Source organism: Lissotriton helveticus, chromosome 4_2 (assembly GCF_964261635.1).
Source record: "Lissotriton helveticus chromosome 4_2, aLisHel1.1, whole genome shotgun sequence".
NCBI lineage: Eukaryota > Metazoa > Chordata > Amphibia > Caudata > Salamandridae > Lissotriton > Lissotriton helveticus.
In genome coordinates, this window is record NC_136064.1 from 56,746,062 (window position 1) to 56,768,884 (window position 22,823).

Below are 22,823 nucleotides of genomic sequence, written 5' to 3' on the forward strand. Positions count from 1 at the left end.
GGAATGTCAGACCATGTACCGCAGTACTGAAGTCATCTGAAACAAGTGCCGAACTGATGGCCCATCGCCCGATGAGGGAATGTCGGACCATGTACCGCAGTACTGAAGTCATCTGAAACAAGTGCCGAACTGATGGCCCATCGCCCGATGAGGGAATGTCGGACCATGTACCGCAGTACTGAAGTCATCTGAAACAAGTGCCGAACTGATGGCCCATCGCCCGATGAGGGAATGTCGGACCATGTACCGCAGTACTGAAGTCATCTGAAACAAGTGCCGAACTGATGGCCCATCGCCCGATGAGGGAATGTCGGACCATGTACCGCAGTACTGAAGTCATCTGAAACAAGTGCCGAACTGATGGCCCATCGCCCGATGAGGGAATGTCGGACCATGTACCGCAGTACTGAAGCCATCTAAAACAAGTGCCGAACTGATGGCCCATCGCCCGATGAGGGAATGTCGGACCATGTACCGCAGTACTGAAGCCATCTGAAACAAGTGCCGAACTGATGGCCCATCGCCCGATGAGGGAATGTCGGACCTTGTACCGCAGTACTGTAGCCATCTGAAACAAGTGCCGAACTGATGGCCCATCGCCTGATGAGGGAATGTCGGACCATGTACCGCAGTACTGAAGTCATCTGAAACAAGTGCCGAACTGATGGCCCATCGCCCGATGAGGGAATGTCGGACCATGTACCGCAGTACTGAAGCCATCTAAAACAAGTGCCGAACTGATGGCCCATCGCCCGATGAGGGAATGTCGGACCATGTACCGCAGTACTGAAGCCATCTAAAACAAGTGCCGAACTGATGGCCCATCGCCCGATGAGGGAATGTCGGACCATGTACCGCAGTACTGTAGCCATCTGAAACAAGTGCCGAACTGATGGCCCATCGCCTGATGAGGGAATGTCGGACCTTGTACCGCAGTACTGAAGCCATCTGAAACAGACGTCCATGTACCACAGCACTGAAGCTATTTTAAACATGCCACCATGTACCACAGTACTTAAGGAAGCCATCTGAAACAGGCAAACATGAACCGCAGTACTTACTGAACCCATCTGAAACATGCGACCATGTACTGCAGTACTGAAACCATCTTAAACAGGCAATCTATGTACCTCAGTACTGAAGCCATCTGAGACAGGCGACCATGTACCGCATTACTAAAGGCATCCGAAACATGCGACCATGTACTGCAGTACTGAAGCCATCTCAAACAGGTGTCAAACTAATGGCCCATCGCCCAATGAGGTAATGTCAGACCATGTACCGCACTACTGAAGCCATCCGAAACAGGCGACCATGTACCGCAGTACTGAAGCCATCTGAAACAGGCGACCAGGTACCGCAGTACTGAAGCCATCTGAAACAGGCGACCAGGTACCGCAGTACCGAAGCCATCTGAAACAGGTGACCATGTACCACAGTACTGAAGCCATCTGAAACGGGCGACCATTTACCGCAGTACTGAAGCCATCTGAAACAGGTGCCGAACTGATGGTCTTAGGAGCGTAGGTTGGTCAGTAAGATTGGGAGGGGGTGGAAGCTTCAAATTTCCCGGCCATGAAGCTGGCATATAATGTATTATACCACAAGCAGGGCTCATGTGAAGGGCTTAAGAGGCAGTGAAAAGGGAGAAGTACGCTGACTGGAAAGAGTACCAAGCGAGAGAAACACAATATTTTGTAAAATAAACAACATTTAAGTCCTAAAGTCACTGTTAGAACTCATCATGGTCTACCGCCAAAGGAGGAAATTTCTGATCACGTACCCCAGTACTGGCAGTGCTTTAAATGTGAGGCAGGGCTTCAGTTGGGGTACCACACGGTTGGGTGGGGTCCCCTCACTTATTTTACCGGGTGGACGCCGTCCCCCCTGCCCCAAAAGCTGGACTTTCAATGATGGCGTTACTTGCCCGCGCGGCCACCCCGTCAATCTCCCAAGTACAGGGCTGGCTGTCAATCTTGTGCACGCTAGATGGAGGGAGGAAAGGTGAGTGTTTGTATTTGCAATACACAAATTATCCGACTGGCTCTTACTGTTAGTATGAGTCTGTGTGCACCTTTTTGGAAATTGGATGCGAATCCTTCACCTGCGTGAGGATGCTGCTCATCTTGTATTTTGTCTGCTGAGGCTGTTTGTCCTGTGACATTCGCCTAGAGGGAAACACCGGTTCCAGGGCCTGCATTGTGCGGCCCTTGTGTGGGCCGCCACGGAGAGCTGTATGTATGGCGTGCTAACTCCAGCGGGGTCATTCCACTCTGTGGTCGCTAGAAATGAAAAACATGACCCAGAGTGGGTCGATTCACAGAGCTTTTCACAGAATCGCTCCCAAAAACACACAGAGAATGATGCTACATTCCACAGTGGGTTAACATAGCCCCCCAAGTGAAGCGGGTCTCCTGCAATAAGAGGGGACTACCTTTTGTGACGTCACTTCCTGTTGTGACGTCCCTTCCTGTGACACCACCTAACTAGGAGCGTCCACCCACTTCTTTTTTTATGACTTGTGCCCTGATGGGAGGTACTGTCCGACACCGAGTACCCGCAGGTCCAGATTTAAATTTAAAGCACTGAGTACTGGAGATGCACCTGCCAGGGCTTCGAGGCTCCTACAGGAACAGGCCGAAGGGGAAGCAACTCCTACTTCCGCTCCAGATCGTGTTAAAAGATGTAACGGAGAGCAGCAAACAATCTGCAACTATAAGTAACTGATTAGCAAATATACTGAGATTGATTTGAATACTCTCAAGTTTACGTGTGTAGAACAACCCAGTGAAGGAAAGTATCAGGTTTGTTTGGTGATTACATGTTCAGAGGTGAACAGACACAAGTGTAGGAAGAGCAGAGCCCATGTGCAGGGCCTTAAGTGGGATGAAAAAAACAGTGTGTGGGGGAGGGGGCTCTCAAAGGGGCGTGGTTGATGTCATTAATGGCGTGGCTTAAAAACACATAAGCTAAAAATCTGTGCTTGGCAGAGGCGCAACTAGAGCCAAATTTAGGGGAGGCTACTAAAAATTTCAGGGGATGGGGCTAATTCTTCCTGCAATAGGCAGAGTGGAGACGAAGGGGTGAAAATAACAGCAAAGCTTCGTTAACACGTAAATGGTCTTGTAAAGACCTGTGAAGAACTCGGGTGTGACTGCGATTAGCTCAAAAACTGTTTCTTTGTGTACCCGGGAAGCTGTCTCAGCCAGGACTGACACACACAACGGAGGGGGAGGGTGGGGAGGGGGGGCTTTGAGTCCTATGGGCATTGCTCGCCTGGTGCTTAGCATAGAGTGCCGCCCGACTGGTATTTTGCAGCTTCTGTCATTGCATCCAGATATATAATACAGCAAGTAACATTACACCTTCAACAAGGCAGGACTATTGGCTTTGTCAATGGTTGTTTGTTGAATACCATAAAAAAGCACCAACTACGGCTTCGTGGTATAGAACATTGAAAATGTTTCAGTTCTGACATGAGACTATGAAAGACCTACAACCAGTCTCTTTGAAGTTACAGCAGAGAAAGTGCAAGTTGGTACTGCTGCAGAGTTTAGATTTATTTTTTTCATCCTGAGGTTGAAGGCAAAAATGTAGAGCCCGATAAGGACTCGTCTTAGCACCAGCACCGGCAGGACCCGGCCCACTTAAAGCCTCAGAACAAACGTGGATGTCTGACGATCAGAGCCCTTCTAGATCCCTGATCCTCTCGGAGGCAAGCACATCACTCATGGAGGTCTGATTCCATTTGGGAGACGAGCAGATCACACATAGATGTCTGATTCTCTTCGGGGGCGAGCAGATCAGACATGGATGTCTGACGAGCAGAGAACTTCAAGAGCTCTGGTTCTCTTCGGAGACAAGCAGAGCATACGCTGATGTCTGATTCTCTTTGGGAGACGAGCGCAGCACACGTGGATGTCTGATTAGCAGAACAGACTTGGATGCTTGATTCTCGTTTTGAAGCGAGCAGAGCATACGGTGATGTCTGATTCTCTTTGGGCACACATGAATGCCTGACTTTCTTTGGGAGCCTAGCTGAGCACACGTGGCTGTCTGATTCTCAGGCAGGTGAGCAGAGCACACTTCGATGTCTGGTTCTCTTGGGCAGGTGAGCAGAGGACACGTGATGCCTGATGAGCAGTGCACACCACAGAGCATGTCTTCTTCACTTGAGTAAGCAAATAGAGCACACCTGGATGTCTGATCTTCTGGTCATGTGAGCAGAGCACACATGGATGGATGCCTGATGAGCAGAGCACACATGGACGTCGGATTCTGTTGGGCATGTGAGCAGAACACACATGGATGTCTGATTCTGCTGGGCATTTGAGCAGATCACACGTGGATGTCTAATTCTGTTGGACACGTGAGCAGAGCACACATGGATGTCTGATAGGCATGTGGGAATAGCACACATGAATGGATGCCTGAGGAGCAGAGCACACAGGAATGCCCGATCCTCTTCGTAAGTGAGCAAAGCACACAGGGATGTCTGATTCACGCTTTTTCCTAGTTCTTTGCTGTGAAACAGTCAGTTCCACGCCTTAGCCCTGACTTCCAGGAGTCCCACGTTGTAGAAAGATTATTTAAAATCTTTACCAAAAACGAATACACAATATAACATTTCAATTAGAATACAGTAAAAGGGCGATAATTTTAAAAATAAGCAATCATTTCATAATGTTAAAATTTCAGAAATATAAACAGTATAATAGTTAATGCTTTAAAAATTCCAGTTTTCTCCATGCACTTATTAAGAATTTTGAGAGGGCAGAGTTAATATATATATCTTCCAAGCAAAGACACTGGATTAGTGCTTGTCTACATGTCCTTATTGATCTTTTGTTAAAGTGCCTTTTTAAAAGTATTAATCTTTCATTTTTTAGTTCTGGGCAGAGGCATAATAGATGTATGATATTTTCTTCTCCTGTATTACACAGCCGACATGATATGTTGTTTTCAAGCTTTTTCCATGGCAGTGCATGAGATTCTCCAGGCAGGATTTGTAGGACGTTGTAGAAAGAGAACAAAGGTTCAACTCTCTCAAGCAAGCACAAGAGAACCGCCCAAAAAGAAGAAGAACTTCAAGGTGAAAGGCGTTGATTCCAAGGAGACTCTGAGAACAGGACAAGGCCGGCCCACCGTGGCGGCCACCGCAGACAAAACACTGTCAGAGCAGCCTTTCCAGGGTCTGGGAGAAAACGCCTCTACTGGACAATATTTCGCCTGTAGTGAGCGAGGGCCTGGTATAACCCCCTAAAAATGTTATTCTGTAGGAAATGGTTGTGTACAAGTGCTCTCTGTCGGGTAAGGGGCAGTATATGTCGGATTTCATCTGGGATTTTTACATAAACATAGACAAAAACACACATACACTATCGTCTCTGTTTTTAAGGCTTTACAAATTGTTGCTTAGTTTGAAAAATGTGTTTTCAGTGCCCCTAACATTCTGCACATCTCTCTCTTTCAACTGTCCCCTACACCCCCCTCATGTCGTGCTTTTTTCTAACAAATCTCAGTGTGGTAGTTGGGAAATCTGATGCCCCCCCCCCCCCCCCCAATCTGATTGGCCAAGCTACGCCCCGGGAGTGAGGCTTCAGTGTGACAGGACCGGTCGCTCCTTTTAAGGCCTAGCAAACGCCCAGTGTCCATCCCCAGCGTTGGAACGATGCGCAAAAAGCAGCTTCGAAGCTCACTCCTTCCGGTAAAAGGACAGGAACTTCCACTGATCATGACAGATGATACTGCTAAGTGGTGGTGGCTCCTCTGCTAAGGTGGAGGAGCGTCGGTCCACTGAAAAGGTCAAAAAGGTCAAAATAAAACGATAACTCATTGTCATTTTATTTGTAGGTCCTTGCTCAGCTGTGGCGGGGCGGGGTGTGGCTGTAGGTGAGGAGTGGTTTGCCCACTCCTCACTCCTGTAGTGCGCATGACGATTTGGCCAGCCCTCTGGGACCGGTGAAACCGCCATGCACACTTTGTATGTATTCCTAGTGGTGGGGCATAGTGGGTCTACCACTTTTTAACATTATATCCCCCTTTTCTATAGGTTTAGTCTTTTTCCTTTTTTCTATTTCACAGAGCGTTGCCTCATGCCCTGAGCTGTTGCCAGGAGCGGTGGGTTCCCTCCCGATTTGATACGGGTAAGGTGTTTTGATACTAAGTTCCCATTTAATTATTGGTGAGGACTTTGGTATGTTCACATTGTAATAATGTTTAAATTGTATTTAAAGAAATATAGACCGATGTTCAGCTTGTGCATATGAAAACATGAAAAAAAGTCTTCCTTTTTCAACAGGAGTACGACTCCTATGCCTGGAGTGCCAACATTTGCCGTACACAGGTATATGGTTGTATCGTTCCTCATATTTTGTGTTTCATTTCTTTCACAATTCTAGTGCAGTAGTTACACCTAGGTCCTGAAGAAAGCCATGATCATAGGCAGATCTGGATTGGCTGAAACATGTAGACCTCATCACTAGCACGCTCGTACATTAATTCAGATCGCGCTCGCACTTTTTAACCATTGACACCACGAGATATCGCACTACACACTCACCACACTGCTTCGTGCTTTATTGATCTTAGGTGATCTAGTTTTGGATTACATTAAAAAACATCCGCGAGCTCCTGCTTTTACACTAGCAAGGAGTTGGAGCTCCTTGGTTGTACTAGTGTGTAGCCGAGAGGAGATCCCCAAATAAAGAAGCATGCCAATTCGGTGGGTTATGGGAATCCGTCCTCTTAATTGAGACTCCTCTTATGTTTACTTTTCCATTATCCTCTATCAGTGTACTATATACGGAACTAAATCTTGCAACTGCTACCGTAAGTTTTTCTTTCATCACACTGTACTATCAGTGAGACTTTTAGGGCACCAGGGTGCAGCAGGAGTTGAGCACAGTGGTACACAGTAGTCAGGAGGTATCTGGAGCGAGCTCTACAGCAGTGATGCTATTCAGTTTGGTGGTGTGAAGGAAGTTACTACTCAATAACCTGGATGAGAAACCCACAGTAAAGTTCTCAACCGGGTAAATACGCAAAGGTGTGCAGTTTTTGCAGCTTTGCCCGCATGTCGCCTGTGCCTGATTCACAAATGCATTTATTTGCCCATGCAAGTTAAACTTACATGCAAGAAAGGCCTTAACCGAAACCAATATAACTAAGCAACCAAATAACCGATCATCCATTTAGCGGAAATCAACTTAATAAAAATACAGGTTTATCGAAAAGAAAATAACCCGCATTGCAGTTAAAAAAAAGTTATTTACAAAAATTTAAATTCTTTAAGACCTGAAAATGTAGTCTCTGCTGCAAATTCCATTTAGGGAACACAGCTTTAATATTAATTTGTAATTTGTAATTTAGATTTATAAGAGTGAATTAAACCAAGAGGCATCAAAGCTCCAACCCGGAATAAGGCACCATGGGAAAGAAGGGGGAGGGGAGGACCAAACAGAGTAAAGCAAGAAAGTTTGGGCGACTCTCAAAGCAACATAGTTGAGAAAATAACCATGTTTTCACCAGCCTACTGAAAATCAAGTACACATTCAGGCTCCTAATATTTTCCAGGAGGGATAATAAAGACAAATAAAGAGAAAGAAGACAAAGGTAAAGGGAGGCAGGGTAAGGAATTAATATTGGAGACAAGAGTACAGGGGAGCACAAAAAAGGAGAGGTATGAGGGAAGAAATAAGTAAACTAATTTAAATAATAGGTGAAGGTAATGGTGCCAATGAGTCCATCACAAAAAGAAGGGGAGGATGGACAGAGGAAGACAAGGGAGGAAGGGAGAAAGACTGTAAAATGATACCAAAAGAATGAAACAAGGGAAGGGAGATTTGGGGTATAGCCTTCAACGCCATTTCTATTTAAATATTTTTTTTTAAAGCAACATCTCACCAACTGAAACGGCGTGAGAAAGGTAGTGGGATAAAGGAATTAAAACACACAGACCCTACTTTAAAAGATGAATGGCATTTACACAATAGAAAGCATGTAATAAGCAATTTTCAACAACAAAAACCACTATGAATTGCCTTGTCTCACATAATAAACATTATATATCTTGAGAACAAAAACAGGTTAGGTGAAATGGTTTCTCAGAATTGGTATTCCATGAAAACGTTTTTCTATTAAATTACATACAACCCTTTTCTGTGAGTCACGTTTGTGATTCACAAAACATGGTTTTAGAGTCGTAAAAGATTTCTTCCCATACATACTGCTTTCTGTGATTAGACTGCTCGGGCGGGGCATAGGCATTCCAGGTCGAGTATCTACACGAAAATTTGGCAACATCCACAAACATATTTACAACTTCTGAACTTTCTGAATTTACAAGCACGTCCACCATGGGAAATATTGGAGATTTACTTCTATCGGGAAAGCAATGAACTTATTTCCTAAGTGAGAATTTTCAAATTTCAAATGTATTGTTTGATTACTTAAAATCATTACAAAATGTTAAGTGAGAATAGGAAGCACAACCCCAAAAATCTGAGAGGGGGTACGTAGTGAAACATATTTCTGCTTCAGCAAAGATAATTCCCAAAAATGTAAGGGAAAATAAAGTTGTAAAGTATCACTGTACTCATGCAAGATATGTTCTTAAGCATAAACGTACACTATATACAATCAGGCATATTGAAGATTCTTTACGTTGACGTAAATTACATTTCATTCTTTGAAAAAAAAATCTTTGAACATTACATTTCATAAGAAGCTTTCCAGTATTTCTCTTGGGAATCTGCAGTTTGCAGCTACCCAGTCGTACTCCGGGAAACCTTTGTGAATTAAATTTTTTTTAATTTACTCCGGGTGTAATCAGAAACTTACAGGAATCATTTTCCATTTCTGAACCGGGCCCATATAGTTTAGATGCTTTATAATAGATAATGTTTACATTTAGAATTACATTATTGTTCTCTAACAACTCCATCAAATGTAGTACTGCCGCAAATAAACATCATCACACTGGTGAACATAGCACATCAATGCAACAGGGAAGCATGCTAACTCTAGAATTTGTTGTGTATTCAAAGAATACATATTTTGTTTGAAAAGTAAACTATCACAAACTGCAATTTTCATGAAGACATTCCAAGAGTAAAGCGTTGGTTCATTATTTTACGATAGTGAAAATCTTGGCTAGCCATAACAGAACAGTCCTACATAACTGAACAGACCCCTCAGGTGGATCAGCCTATGATTTCTAAATAGATATATAATATATATATATAGAGAGAGAGGCTCTTTAAAGGTTTGACACAGGGACCTCAGTAGATTTTACTGATCAGTCCGTCAAGACCCGCACAAAGAGCATAAAAGATGACTGGGTTTGAGGTTTCCTCGTTGAAACAGTAAGTTCTACAAGACGTATTTGTTGAATCTCAAAAAATATATCTATTTTGTAGTTTGCAGACAAAGAGCAACACGGGCCAAAACAAGTTTCAAAACACATGTCGCTTCATCAGGGCCAATTTTAAAAACAACAACATGTCAATGAAGTTCACAAAAGTAAAACGATATCCACAAATACAAAAAATAATAATATATCTGAATGAATCAGATGGATATGGAATAGCAAAAATGTACACTCCTCTGACAACGAAGCGGTTATCATGCCGCAGTGAATGGACCTTTATCCTTTATTTCGTCTACATCTTCTTATTAATTTCATGATTATAAGAGTGATAACTTTATTACAATTTTTTTTGCTATTCCTTATCTATCTGATTCATTGAGACATCTTGCCTATTTGTGGATATTATTTTATTTTTGTAAACTTCAATAATACTTTGTGATTGTTACAACTGGCCCTGATGAAGCGACGTGTGTAGTCAAACATGTGTTGGCCCATGTTGTTCTATGTCTGCAAACTACAAAACAAACAAAAACATTTTTTTGCGATTCAACAAATACGTCTTGGATAATTTATTGTTTCACCACCGAGACCTCAAACCCAGTCCTCTTTCAATGATTTCTAAATGCCACATTCAAATGTCCGGTGCATGGATGGTTAGTGTCTCAACCTTACAGGGACATATAGGACTATCCTTGACTTACCCTTACTCTGTCGGAGATCCACAAAATTAATTTTTGAATAACAGTGGTTAACAGTCCACATCTACAGTCTGTTTGCTTGATTACAAAAGAAATAAAGAATTTAAACTGAAACATTTCGAAAAAATGCATGGGGCACCTGGAAATGTACTATCTAATAAATATATAATAACAAGCATTTTTTCTACATGAGGAAGGTTTGCCTGCAGAACAACTTGATAGAGAACATATACTGTATGAGCCCAGAGAAAGACTTGTTTAGCTCATATGCTTATTTGTAATTTTTTTGTCGTTCTTACCCAGCAGCCTTTTCATTCATTCTTAATCACATCTCAACGTTAAAAGCTTCTTGTCGTGCGAGAGCCACAATCTGCTACAGGCAGTACATCACAAAATGTCCAAAAATATATGTCGCTGAGAGAGTAAATCAAAAGACTGAGTCGTGCATTATTAGAACGAGTCGACTTCTGAGAGCAAATATACAGCAAAATGAACATTTTCTACTTACAAATACACACCATACCTTAGTTAGAAGAACTGTACTGTTATTAAGACATTTAGTGACTGTACTGGATAGTGAAGTGAGGGCAACATTCTTACAAAATATGAATATTTCACAAACACTGTGGCGTGAACTCATTTTTAGGTCTGGTCTTTGAGATACTTTAGCTGTCTCGCCAGACTATTGTTTTTCAAAAACATTCATACGTAATATACATACATAGAGGGGCTTTCAGTTAGCAAGTTCCATCAAGGGCTCGAGTCGGGGTACCACGCGGGTGGACGGCGCCCCCCCACTTATTTTAAAGGGTTTTTACCGGGTTGACGCCGTCCCCCGTCCCCCCGCCTCACAGTTCTTTCCTGGAAGAAGAGCTGGAGGCCTGAGGCTCCGGAGCTCTTCCGGGACAACCCATGAGATGGGGAGACACCAATAAATGCGACCGTGCCACAGTTGGTGAGATCGCGGGGCTCTATAACAAAACCATGTGTAAAGCACACACCAGTCGTTTCTTAGCACTTTAAATATGCATCATTAATCTACTAATTTCCTAAATCTAAAAAAATATGATGCACTAAATCAGCCAGCCAGGCCATGAGTGCAGAGGGGCGACAGAGGGTCAAAGTGAAGGACTCCCTGCAATGAGAGGGGACTATCTTTCCTGATGTCACTTCCTGTTGTGACATCACTTCCGGTGACACCATCTAACTTGGAGCGTCCCCCCACTTCTTATTTTAGGATTTGTTCCCTGGTTCCATCACATTTTGCTTCTGACCACCACAGCATACTGTAGGAGGCAATGGGTCCTCTTCCTACACTTTGAATGACTGCAAAAGACTGCACATTGTTCACATCCGCTTAAAAATAGTTCCTTTCTCGCCACTGACAAACATGTTTCAAAGGTAGAGAATTTGGCGCAACGGCCCGAGGTGCCGACTTTTCGAGCTGGAGAACGGTATTGCTCAACATCCTGTGATTTGGGAAAAATCACATAATATACCTCTTGCCAACAAAAAATGAATGTGTCTGTGTGTAACGTAACTGGTGCTAATGTAGAGCGCTCAAATACCTCTGGTTAAGCTTATGCTATATTAAACTGAAGAATTGTTTTCATGTTTATGTTAACTTTAAATATCAGCTATTTATTCCGTAAGCAATTTGGGTGCCTTGTTAGGTTGCGATTTATTTTCCCTTTCTTTTTGAAAGCTTACAAAGTCTTTAAGTGACACTGTAAAACTGTAGCTTGGTATTTAAAAACTCAACTATTAAAATACTCACAACAGCGTTTTCTATTTTTAAACTTTTATTGCAAGTCTATGGCAGCCACATTTAGCTGCTGGCATATTTCATTTTTCTTCATATTTCTGTGGCACATGCTAACAAAAAAATAAAAATGAACCGCTGTGCGAGCTTGCCAAGGCCAGCCCTCTTTGATCTGCCAATGCTTGTTGAGAGTAGGTTTTTAAATGAAACCAAGGGTTCACTTCTTGTAAAAAAGCTGGCTTGAGTACGAGACAAAGGGTACAAAAGCACCCGTGGCGCCGTATGAACGGGTTCTTTACGTGAGTAAAATTGCGCACCTGGCGTGTGTTGGACACATCTTTCTTTCTGGCTAGTTAATGTACGTATTATCTATGATAACATTAGTAAAGCAAATATTTCACCGAGATAGTGCAGTTATGAATCCTCGATAGAAGTAGTTGCTACAAAAACATAAAGCCTCCATTTAACAGAAATGTAAAACATTCCTCACTTCTGCCCGTAGGTAAATGCCTCGCTTCTGCCCTCACGACAGCGGGAGTAGTAACGCCCTAGCAAGGTTTCCTTGTCAGTAAAGTCGCATACTTCAGTCTCTGCGCACACCACGTTTGCGAACTGACATGAGAGTAAATTATGAATAGAAAACTTTCTTTAGAACAGCCTTGAAATGATCCATTTGTGCTCCAGGCCAGAACTGGAAATAATTAATATTCGGAAAAGTTTTCTTCAATAACTTGGCTTCAATGGGATCAGCTGGAAAATATTTAACTGAGATGTTGTATAATAGCTTGGACCCCTGCGTGCAAACAACACACTACTGAACAGATGCACGCACCAACAACAAGCACAAGAAAGCATGTGTGTCAAAAATAAACTTAAACCTACGGCCACCTGCATGCAACAAACACAGCTGAACAGAAAACACGCACCAATGCATTCAACAAGCTGGCTTCAATAGGATCAGCTGGCCATGCTTACCATTAAGCTGGAAAATTAACTGCAATGTTGTAAAATAGCATGGAACCATGCGTGCAACAAACATGTCTGAACAGAATATACACACCAATGCATACACCGGGCATAAGAAAGCACTTGTATCACATATCAACACATGGCCCGGCGTACAACAAACACAGGTGAAGAGAATACACCACCAAGGTATACAACAAACACAAGAAAGCACTTGTATCACATATCAACACATGGCCCGGCGTACAACAAACACAGCTGAAGAGAATACACCACCAAGGCATACAACAAACACAAGAAAGCACAGTATCAAATATCAACATATGACCCGGCGTGCAACGAACACCACTGGAGAGAATACACCAGTAAGCCATATAACAAGCACAAGAAAGCACTTGTATCATACATCAACATAAGGTCCGGCTTGCAACGAACACCACTGGAGAGAATACACCTCTAAAGGATATAACAAGCACAAGAAAGCACTTGTATCACATATCATCATACGGCCCGGCGTGCACCAAACACCACCAGAGAGAATACACCACTAAGGCATATAACAAGCACAATAAAGCACTTGTATCACATATCAATATATGGACCAGCGTGCAACAAACACCACTGGAGAGAATACACCACTAAAGCATATAACAAGCACAAGAAAGCACTTGTATTAAATATCAACATATGGCCAGGCATGCAAGAAACAGAGCTTAAGAGAATACACGTACCAATGCATTCAACAAGTTGGATTTAATAAGATCAGCTGGGCGTGCTTACCACTAAGCTGGAAAATATTTAACTAAGATGCTGTAAAATAGCATGGACCCTGCATGCAACAGACACACTGCTGAAGAGAATACACACACCAATCCAAACAAGCACTAGAAAGCACTTGTATCAAATATCAATATATTGCCCAGAGTCCAACAAACACAGCAGTTCACCAAGGCATTTAACAAGCACAAGAAAGCATGTGTACCAAATATCAACATATGGCCCAGCATGCAACAAACGCAGCTGTACAGAATACACGCACCAATGCATTCAACCAGCACAATAAAGCACTGGTATCAAATACCAACATATTGTCTAGCGTGTAACAAACACAGCTTTACAGAATACACACACCAATGTATACAAGCACAAGAAAGCACTGGTACCAAATATCAACATATGGCCCAGCATGCAACAAACGCAGCTGTACAGAATACACGCACCAATGCATTCAACCAGCACAATAAAGCACTGGTATCAAATACCAACATATTGTCTAGCGTGTAACAAACACAGCTTTACAGAATACACACACCAATGTATACAAGCACAAGAAAGCACTGGTATCAAATATCAACATATGGCCCGGCGTGCAACAAACGCAGCTGTACAGAATACACGCACCAATGCATTCAACCAGCACAATAAAGCACTGGTATCAAATACCAACATATTGTCTAGCGTGTAACAAACACAGCTTTACAGAATACACACACCAATGTATACAAGCACAAGAAAGCACTGGTATCAAATATCAACATATGGCCCGGCGTGCAACAAACACAGCTGTACAGAATACACGCACCAATACATTCAACCAGCACAATAAAGCACTGGTATCAAATATCAACATATGGCCTAGCGTGTAACAAACAAAGCTGTACAGAATACACGCACCAATGTATTCAACCAGCACAATAAAGCACTGGTATCAAATATCAACATATGGACCGGCGTACAACAAACACAGCTGAACAGAATACACGCACCAATGCATTCAACAGTTGTCTTCAACAAGCACAAGAAAACATCTGCATCAAATATATCAAAAGAGGCCCAGTGTGCAGCAAACAGTGCTGAATAGAATACACCGTAAAGCATACAACAAGCACAAGAAAGCATTTGTATCAAATATCAACATATGGCCCATCATGCAACAAATACTGCTGACGGGAAGGCACCAACCACCAATGCATACGACAAATACACTAATGTACTTACATCAAATATCAGCATGGAGCCCAGAAAGAAATAAGAAAAGTATGCACAAGAATCATAAATCAACAAGGACGCAGAGTGCAACAAGCACTGGTTACTAAAAAAACACACCAATGCAAACAACAAACACAAGAATGCACTTGTATGACTCGTCAACATGAGGCCTAGCGTGCAACCCTAGCAAATAGAATACTCGCACCAATTGAAGCAACCAAATATGTTTATATCAGATTTCAACTTGGGATCCAGAATGCAAACAATTCTGTTGAAGAAAATTCAGGCACCAATGCAAGTAACAAGCAAAATGTTATGCTAAAGAGAATAGAAGCACCAAGGAAAACAATAAGCAAAATAATATGCTTGGTTGAATTAAAAACACAGGCCCAGCAAACGCTGCTGAAAAGAATACATGCTCAAACTATACACCAAACACAGGAATTCACTTATAGCGAATATCAACAAGGGCCCAGCATGCTAGAGACCCAGCTGTATCCCTGCACTGTCTCCCAATTCAGAAGAGATGCCAGTTCAAGATGTTGGTCGACGCATACAAAGCCCTGCACAACAAGGACCAGCTTACATCAACAAACATCTGATCATCCACCAACCAACCAGACACCTACAATCTACCTCCCGCTTCCTCCCAGACACCCCCTGGGATCCTACGAAGCAACAGCAGAGGACGCTCCTTCTCACACCAGACGGCCAAAGCGTGGAACAACGTTACCCTGCACCTCAGGACCACTGCATTGGACCAACAATTCAGGAAAGGACTCAAGAATGGCGGCTGTTCGAATGAACAGATCTCCACAAAACACGCCGCAACTCCAGCACCTTGAGACCCTCACAGGTGTTATGCCGAGCTTTACAGATCCTTGATTGATTGAAGAAAGTACAGGCACCAATGCAAGTAGATATTCACAGTACTGCAAGACCTGCTAGTTCCTTAACATTTACAAATATACAGCTTTGAGGCCACCTGTGGCAATAATCTGAATGCACAAGCTAACATGGTCTGAAGCTTGGAAAAGTAAGCCTGAGACTGATAAAATAAGCCCAAGGGGCTATCTTGTGAATAATATCAAGAAAGATCTCAAAATCCAATCCGAACTTATCAAATAAAGAGATATTCTGGACTTCCTACTGGTGATAAGGACATCTAGAATGTATCTTTTTCACGTACCGTCCCTTTTAAAAGTTGGTGTCATGTTAAGTCAATTTAATGTTCCCTAAACTCCTTGTTCTAGTAGTTTTGATTGAAATATTTGAAAACACTTCGATATTGTCAAACGGATACAATACAAGGGAACTCGGGTTCTTGCAGATGTCTGAAGCCTTTGCGATGGGACTTCAGAACTATATGCATGGAATTTTCAGTAAAACTTATAAATTCAGCCAATGAAATGCAGCAAGCCCTGGTCTCTTCGAATTGAAAGACCACCAAAACCCAAAACTCAGTGTTTGCAATATCGAACAAAAGCAGGCGATAATAAAAATTTTAACCATCAGCGAGTGTAGGATACAATATGTACACGTCGAGGATGTCCAATGTTGTGGACTAGCGTGTTCTTTTGGTCGCATCCTTTAGCTCTTCGTAAAAGGCAGAATACGTTTAAAGTTGAGTGAATTATAAAGTGACTGGTAATCTTTACATTTAGATATCAAAAAAAGAGAATCACGACCAGAATATGGTCAATGGTGTCATTAGCGGAGTCCAGATTTCAGTCGAAATCTATGCTTTTGTCTCATTTACCAAAATTAGGGAATCGTGTTTATGCACAACCTAATAAAGTAAAAACTGATGAAATTATGCTAACTGCATAAAACGTCTGCTGCTAGGGGGTTAAGGAATAGCAATAAGGAAGAAAATTACTACGTACAGTACAAATAAGAAATACCCTTTTTTTTTTCCTCAGTCAGAATTTATACGGTGAAGCTACTTTGGTTTTCATTTCTCAATTTATTTATCAAACTATTTGAGAGTTTTATACAGCGCTACGTCTCTTTCTTGAGAGGGTTGAAAATCTTGAACATTTAGAATCATTAGAGTCTGACTGGTGAGGTACAACCTTAACCCATGTTCTTCAGTTGCGACAACTATGCAGCGCGAATGACTCAGGTTGAGGCAAGTATGAAAAGTCTACCCTCAAACTTTCTCTGAAATGCCACAAATTTGAATGCTAATGATATATGAATCTAGTATGACAATATTATCCCCAAACATTTTATGTTACACTGGCTTAGAAAAATACCTAAAATCTACTTTGATGACAATTAAAACAAATTACTACATTCGAGTTATTTATGCTTATACAGGGCAATGTTACTCCACCTGTACTTTTACCCTTTGGCACTGATCTGCTCAAGGGAACCCCGTCTTTATAGCTTAACACCATGTCGCCTCCCTTACGATGTATCCTAACAAGACCCTTCCTTTCCTTCCACATACCTTTAGAGGAATTAATCTGAGCACGCCTTGCCAGTCTACACTTCCTATACGCTCTACCCAAAATGACGGTGCTACCTTACTCCCTGTACGCAACATTGAATTAAACTCCTTATATAAACTGCTGTTTATGTATTAATGCGGCTGTGGTTCTTGTTCTACTGTTTTTATTCCCTTGTTACAGCATTAGATGGTGGGGCTAACTATGCTGAGCGAATCTTTTTACAGAGTACTGTAGCAATCGATTGTTGGCCTTACTCACTATGCAATCGTTGGCAACTATGTTTGCATGTTTGCAAGGCCATTAACTGAAATATTGTATCGTTGATATCCATCTATTAAAACACAATAACAATATATATTTTTTTTAAGTGAAGACCATTAAAAAAAATCAAATTGCTGACAATAACACAGAAAGCACCCACCTTTTAAAAGTTGAGTAATTTTAAGCATAAGGAAAAGCGCAGCAACGACAAAACCACAATTTGCATTATAAACACACTTTTCTCTTTAGTTGAGCTACTATTTAATTAGGCTACCTGTTGCAAAAAAATGCTCAAAAATCTGATCACAGTCAAAAGACAAGAACATAGACGAGAGGAGGAAACAAATGAATGCAAGTAAAAATTAGGCAAGAGAGGGAGTAAAGCCGAGTAGGAATGGCAGTCTACCGTACTAAGTTGGTGTAGGTTGGGGTATGTAGGCACAATACGTATGGTAGCGCAGGGTACTGGTAAGGAAAGGAGAGAAAATGAGCAGGAGAGAACCACTGTTAAACACAGTAGCGAGTGCCAGAAACTGCGCTGTGGTAGAGCCCGGGTGTGTGGAAGCAGCCGGACTGGGAGCGTGGTAGGTGGCTGAGAGCCTACGACTGACCGCCTCTAATAAAAATACATCAGGTTACACAGGTCATGTAATTTACTAGATTTACAATAGTAAATAAATGACAAGTATATTATTGTGGCAATATTAAATCACAGACTGCATTGGGTTCAAATCTTGTACTCCATCAGAATTATGGCATAACTATGATATTACTTCCCCCAACTTATCTCACTCACAAAATGAATAACAGATATCAATGAACTGGAAGTGTAAACAAGCCACATGTAATATTAAAGAATAAATAATAACTAATGGATATAAAGGATCAAATAATAACATCTTGGGGCCCTAGTGGCATTTTCAAAACCTCTTTACTCGGGCCTTAGGGTTCAACATCAGGAAGCCGCAGCCATTTTATAGCATCCATTATGGTCCCATATGCAACCTCTCTTTGTGTATGCGTCTCTTTGTGAGTAAATTGTGAACAAGCTCCTTTCAGGAGTGAAACGCATCATGGACGACATCATGTCTTTTTATTTCATCTGTGTGAAATAAATACTTCACTTTCACTGGAGAGAATCGTTGCTGCTTTTTTTCTGTTTACTTTGAAGAAAAGTCACGTCTAAGAGGTCCTTACCTGGTCTATTTCACCGTGGAGTGGTGAAACAGGAACATTGTTGCACATATATATATATATATATATATATATATATATATATATATATAATAAATGCTATGTAGCCCGTGCCCAATACGCACAAGAAGAAGCACTCATGGTGAGTTCTCAGTTTATTTTTTGACTCTGCAGGGAGCAGAAGGCATCTGCCGAAACGCGTTTGCTCATTGCAGAGTTCAAAAATAAACTGAGAACTCACCCCCTTGAATGCTTCTTCTTGTGCCTATTGGGCACGGACTACGGAGCATTCATTTTACACACGGGTACACCCCCATGAAGGAAGCACCCGCCCGTGAGTGCACGGGCAAAGGTGAAACAAGTAGCATGAAAAATATATATATATATATATATATACACACACACAAAGAAAGGCTGCATAGGGCCTCCTTATGGTTTTTCTGTCTGCAATGTTGTGAGATTGTGCCTAGCTGTGTGTGTGTATATATATACACACACACACACACACACACACAAAGAGAGGTTGCATAGGATACATATTATAGATCAAAAAGAGGTAGGCACAATCTCACAACATTGCAGTCATCAAAACCATAAGGAGGGCCTTTATATTATTGCAGAAATTGTTCGTGCCACTGATCACAAGCAAAGCAAAGTTATGACTTTTTGCCAGTCTGCAATACTGTGTTGACGCACCTGTTTGTGAAGTCAAGTTCTGAGTAAAATACTGCATCCTTTCCAATATATCAGTGTGTAAGCATACACATCTACAAATATGTACACATAGAAATAATATAGAAAAATATCGAATACATGTGTACGCAGTTATCTGGGCAAACTGCTTAGGCGCATACTACCGCTGGTTTTGCCTACATAAGATGTCTAATCAGCAGTTATTTTTAAGAAACTTGGAAGGGGGAGGCAGAGTCCGGCCCAAGGGAGCGTTGATCCACAGGATAGCAGATTGGAGGACAGACACCACATACATTTCAACAATATCAAGATCTCCAAATTGTTCCACTAATAGACTTTTTGGGGTTCCGTAGCCTCTTGTTAGGATTCATTTTGTGGTGTCTTACCCTGAAAATGCTTTCCGTAGCATTTATTTGCCAATACAAATAGAGCTCACTACTACAAAAATGACTCTTATAATATTCTAGATTTTAAAAAAGTTAAAAACGTAACTACGGTGAATTTTAAAAACTGACTTGAAGAAACCAGTGTGCGTACTTTCGCATCCTGGGCATTTTCACCCTGGGACCGCAGTATCTTAGTTTTGACTGTGCCTATTAGACGAAATTCGATGGAAAACTTTTGACCTGTCAGGAGTCAGTCTAATTTTAGTTAATGGGTTAAAAGGCCGGGTATTTGTTTAAATACCAGGTGGAGTCCAGCTGGCCTTCAGTATGATGCATTCGAAACGAAATGGAAAGTCTTTTTTTAAAAAGCATTAATTGCATCCGAGTTACATTTCACCTACATGTAACCCATTTACAAAGTGCCAACAGCACGGTACATGACGCAAAACGAGTCAATAGTTATGGAAAATTGATCAAAACGGATTCTCCACCCACAATGTTGATGACGTGTTGGGGTGGAGTGTAGCGGGTTTCGCCCTGCGGACAGAAACTGACATGTGCGCAAGCCAGGATAACTGCCCGGATACGTGTGCTCACTCAGCCAGCAGGCCTTATAAAAAGTCAGGCCATAGACATAAAAAACACACTGCGGCATTCGCTGACAGGAGGCCCATGTGCCGTATGCCCCCGCTCCAGCCAATGGCCGTGGAGTTGTGCTTGTTTGTGGCTTGGCAGGCCCCGCCAATGCATTGCTAACACGTAGGCCACCTTACTCTTATCCTTTCCCAGGGCGGCTTCAAATAACGCATGTGTAACGTCCATTCAGTGTGCGTAGCTCGACTTGTTTTCCCTTCCAAGACTCCCGCCATTTTGTGCACTGCGTTTGGACTTGAGGCGGAAGTTGTCCAACACGAGGCAAAATGTCTGCACGCTGGAGGACGCTACCCAGCCAGCTGTGACGAACCTAAGCGAGTGCGTGCAGTGAGGGAGGAACTAGATTAGTACTAGGCCCTATACTACTAGGCCCGCCCATAACACTCCCAGGACCACTGCTTACTCGAAATATCCCCCCCAGAACTCAGGAGGCACAAAGGGATCTTGCCGTTAGGTTAACAGAAATACAAATGTGTAGGGATGAACTGTACTTCAATCACTTTTCATGGATACAGGTCTACACTTGAAATGTGCTCGGTTTTTTGCTTAAAAGGCACTTAGTGGCAGCAGCTCCTCTAAATGGTACACCCACGTGAAAGGGAAGGCGCGCGCTCCTGCCATGTGAAAGCAAAGAGGTCTCTAGAGGGCCACAGGGGGCCATCCCGTCGCATTCCTCAGGATGCTAAATGCAGACGTTTGGCCCAGTTCTGCCCTTCTCGGGCCACCACGGAGGTACTGGGGATTTAACAGGTAGGCAGGAGGCTGCAGAGCGTTGCCTTCGGGTGTCAGCCTGAGATAACCGGAAATAAATCCCGTCACTACGTCTGATCCCAAATGTCTGGTAGCAAACCCGAACTTTGTTAAAAACTCATTCACTATATCTCCTGCACGCTCTCTTCTTTTAGGCAGAGATACCTAGAATGTAAAGTGTATCCGTGCCAAGGAATATGGTACTTTACGCTGATCAGCACTTTTTTTTGTTTCTTTCGAGATGCACGCTAAGGGTTTTAAAGCAGGGATAATATTCCGTTTCCATGCCTGCACAAAACAAAAAATGTCCACCGCATGAAAAAGTGCAAAATGTGTACTGCAGTGATATACATGGACATGCAAAGCGAAAAAGAGGAATGTATTATTCAAATTTAAAGAGCAGGGGACATGTTATGCAAACGAAAAGAACAGGGAACATATTCTTCAAACAACATATTTAAAAATGTTGTTTTTACACTGTGTTGATGTGTCTCTTTTATATGGGGGTCGCAAACACCTGTGTACACCGGGAAGTCTCCGCACATTACAATTATTGCTTTCCTGCGTGTCATTTGAGTATACATTCAATCCATCAACTGTATCTGCTCTAAACCGAGTAACTGTTTAATAAAACGTTGTTTTAAAGGGTATTTTTATAAATGGAAACAGATAACAAAATATAAGCAAAAGTATAAGCTATAGACACATTAAAAGTTATTAATAATCCATGAATGTATTTCTTTAAACATCTGATCATTCATTTCAGCCATACTGTTGCAAACTCGTCACGTTTCACCGCCATTAGGATGCATTCGGAACTAAAAGTTCACAATGGAATGAGAACAGTCCAGTTGTTAAAGGGACATTCCTACTCTGTGGCAAAAGAAATTAAAAATTGCGAAGAATGGTGGGTAAAAAAAACTGACATATGACCGAGTGCATCTCACTGCAAGGTGTTCAGTACTATGTTTTACGTGCTGGGAGGGCGAGTGCTTCACGGAGGCCGTGCAACAAGAAAAACATGGGCCACGGTCATACTGATTCGAATACAATCTAGAAAGTAAAAATAATATTATATTCAGTATCAGAACCGCAAACCATACCTCACTTATAGCGTGTATAAAAAGAGTGCTGTGTCACGTCTGCTGCTTTCTAAGAACAGTTGTTGAGACGTGTTTCTCCGAGCCTCGGCTCAGGTTCGGACTGTCGTGTCTGCGCCCTCGTGAGAGGACCTGGCAGGGGCCCTGGTGAGCGGCACATTCCCCCCTTCGACCCTGGAGACCCGCGTATGGATATTCATCGGAAAGGACTCCAGTAAAGCAGCTGGCTAAATACATTGAACCTTATATTTTGATGCACAATTATCTCACTCCAAAATAGCGTTTAAGTCTTAACTGCCAAACGAGGGAGCGCTTAGAAGCAGGGTCAACGCCAGGTTTGAGTGCGATATAAACCCTGAACGTGTGCATCTTTGATGGTACAGCATAGTAGTCACAGTGCTCCTATAATTCGGTTTCGCTTGAGGCGCTATAATAAACCGCCAGTTTGGCGGACGTCTAGGCCATCGCATAAGAGCTGCACAGAGCTCTATATGACATATGGCACACACCTAGCAGTTATATGGGCACAGTAAGGCCCCTTCCC

The 22,823-nt window shown here is 42.4% G+C and overlaps 1 protein-coding gene and 1 long non-coding RNA gene across 3 annotated transcripts in view; one reads left to right on the forward strand and one right to left on the reverse strand.

The window, feature by feature from the left end:
- AR (androgen receptor) overlaps positions 1-22,823 on the reverse strand; it is a 530,339-nt gene that overhangs the window by 501,430 nt on the left and 6,086 nt on the right. The window lies entirely within an intron of this gene.
- Positions 1-22,823, forward strand: part of LOC144752194 (uncharacterized) — a 659,734-nt gene that overhangs the window by 159,911 nt on the left and 477,000 nt on the right. For both annotated transcript variants that reach the window (XR_013594042.1, XR_013594043.1), the window contains exon 3: positions 6,085-6,146. This is a non-coding gene — a long non-coding RNA (uncharacterized LOC144752194). The remainder of the gene's footprint in view (positions 1-6,084; positions 6,147-22,823) is intronic.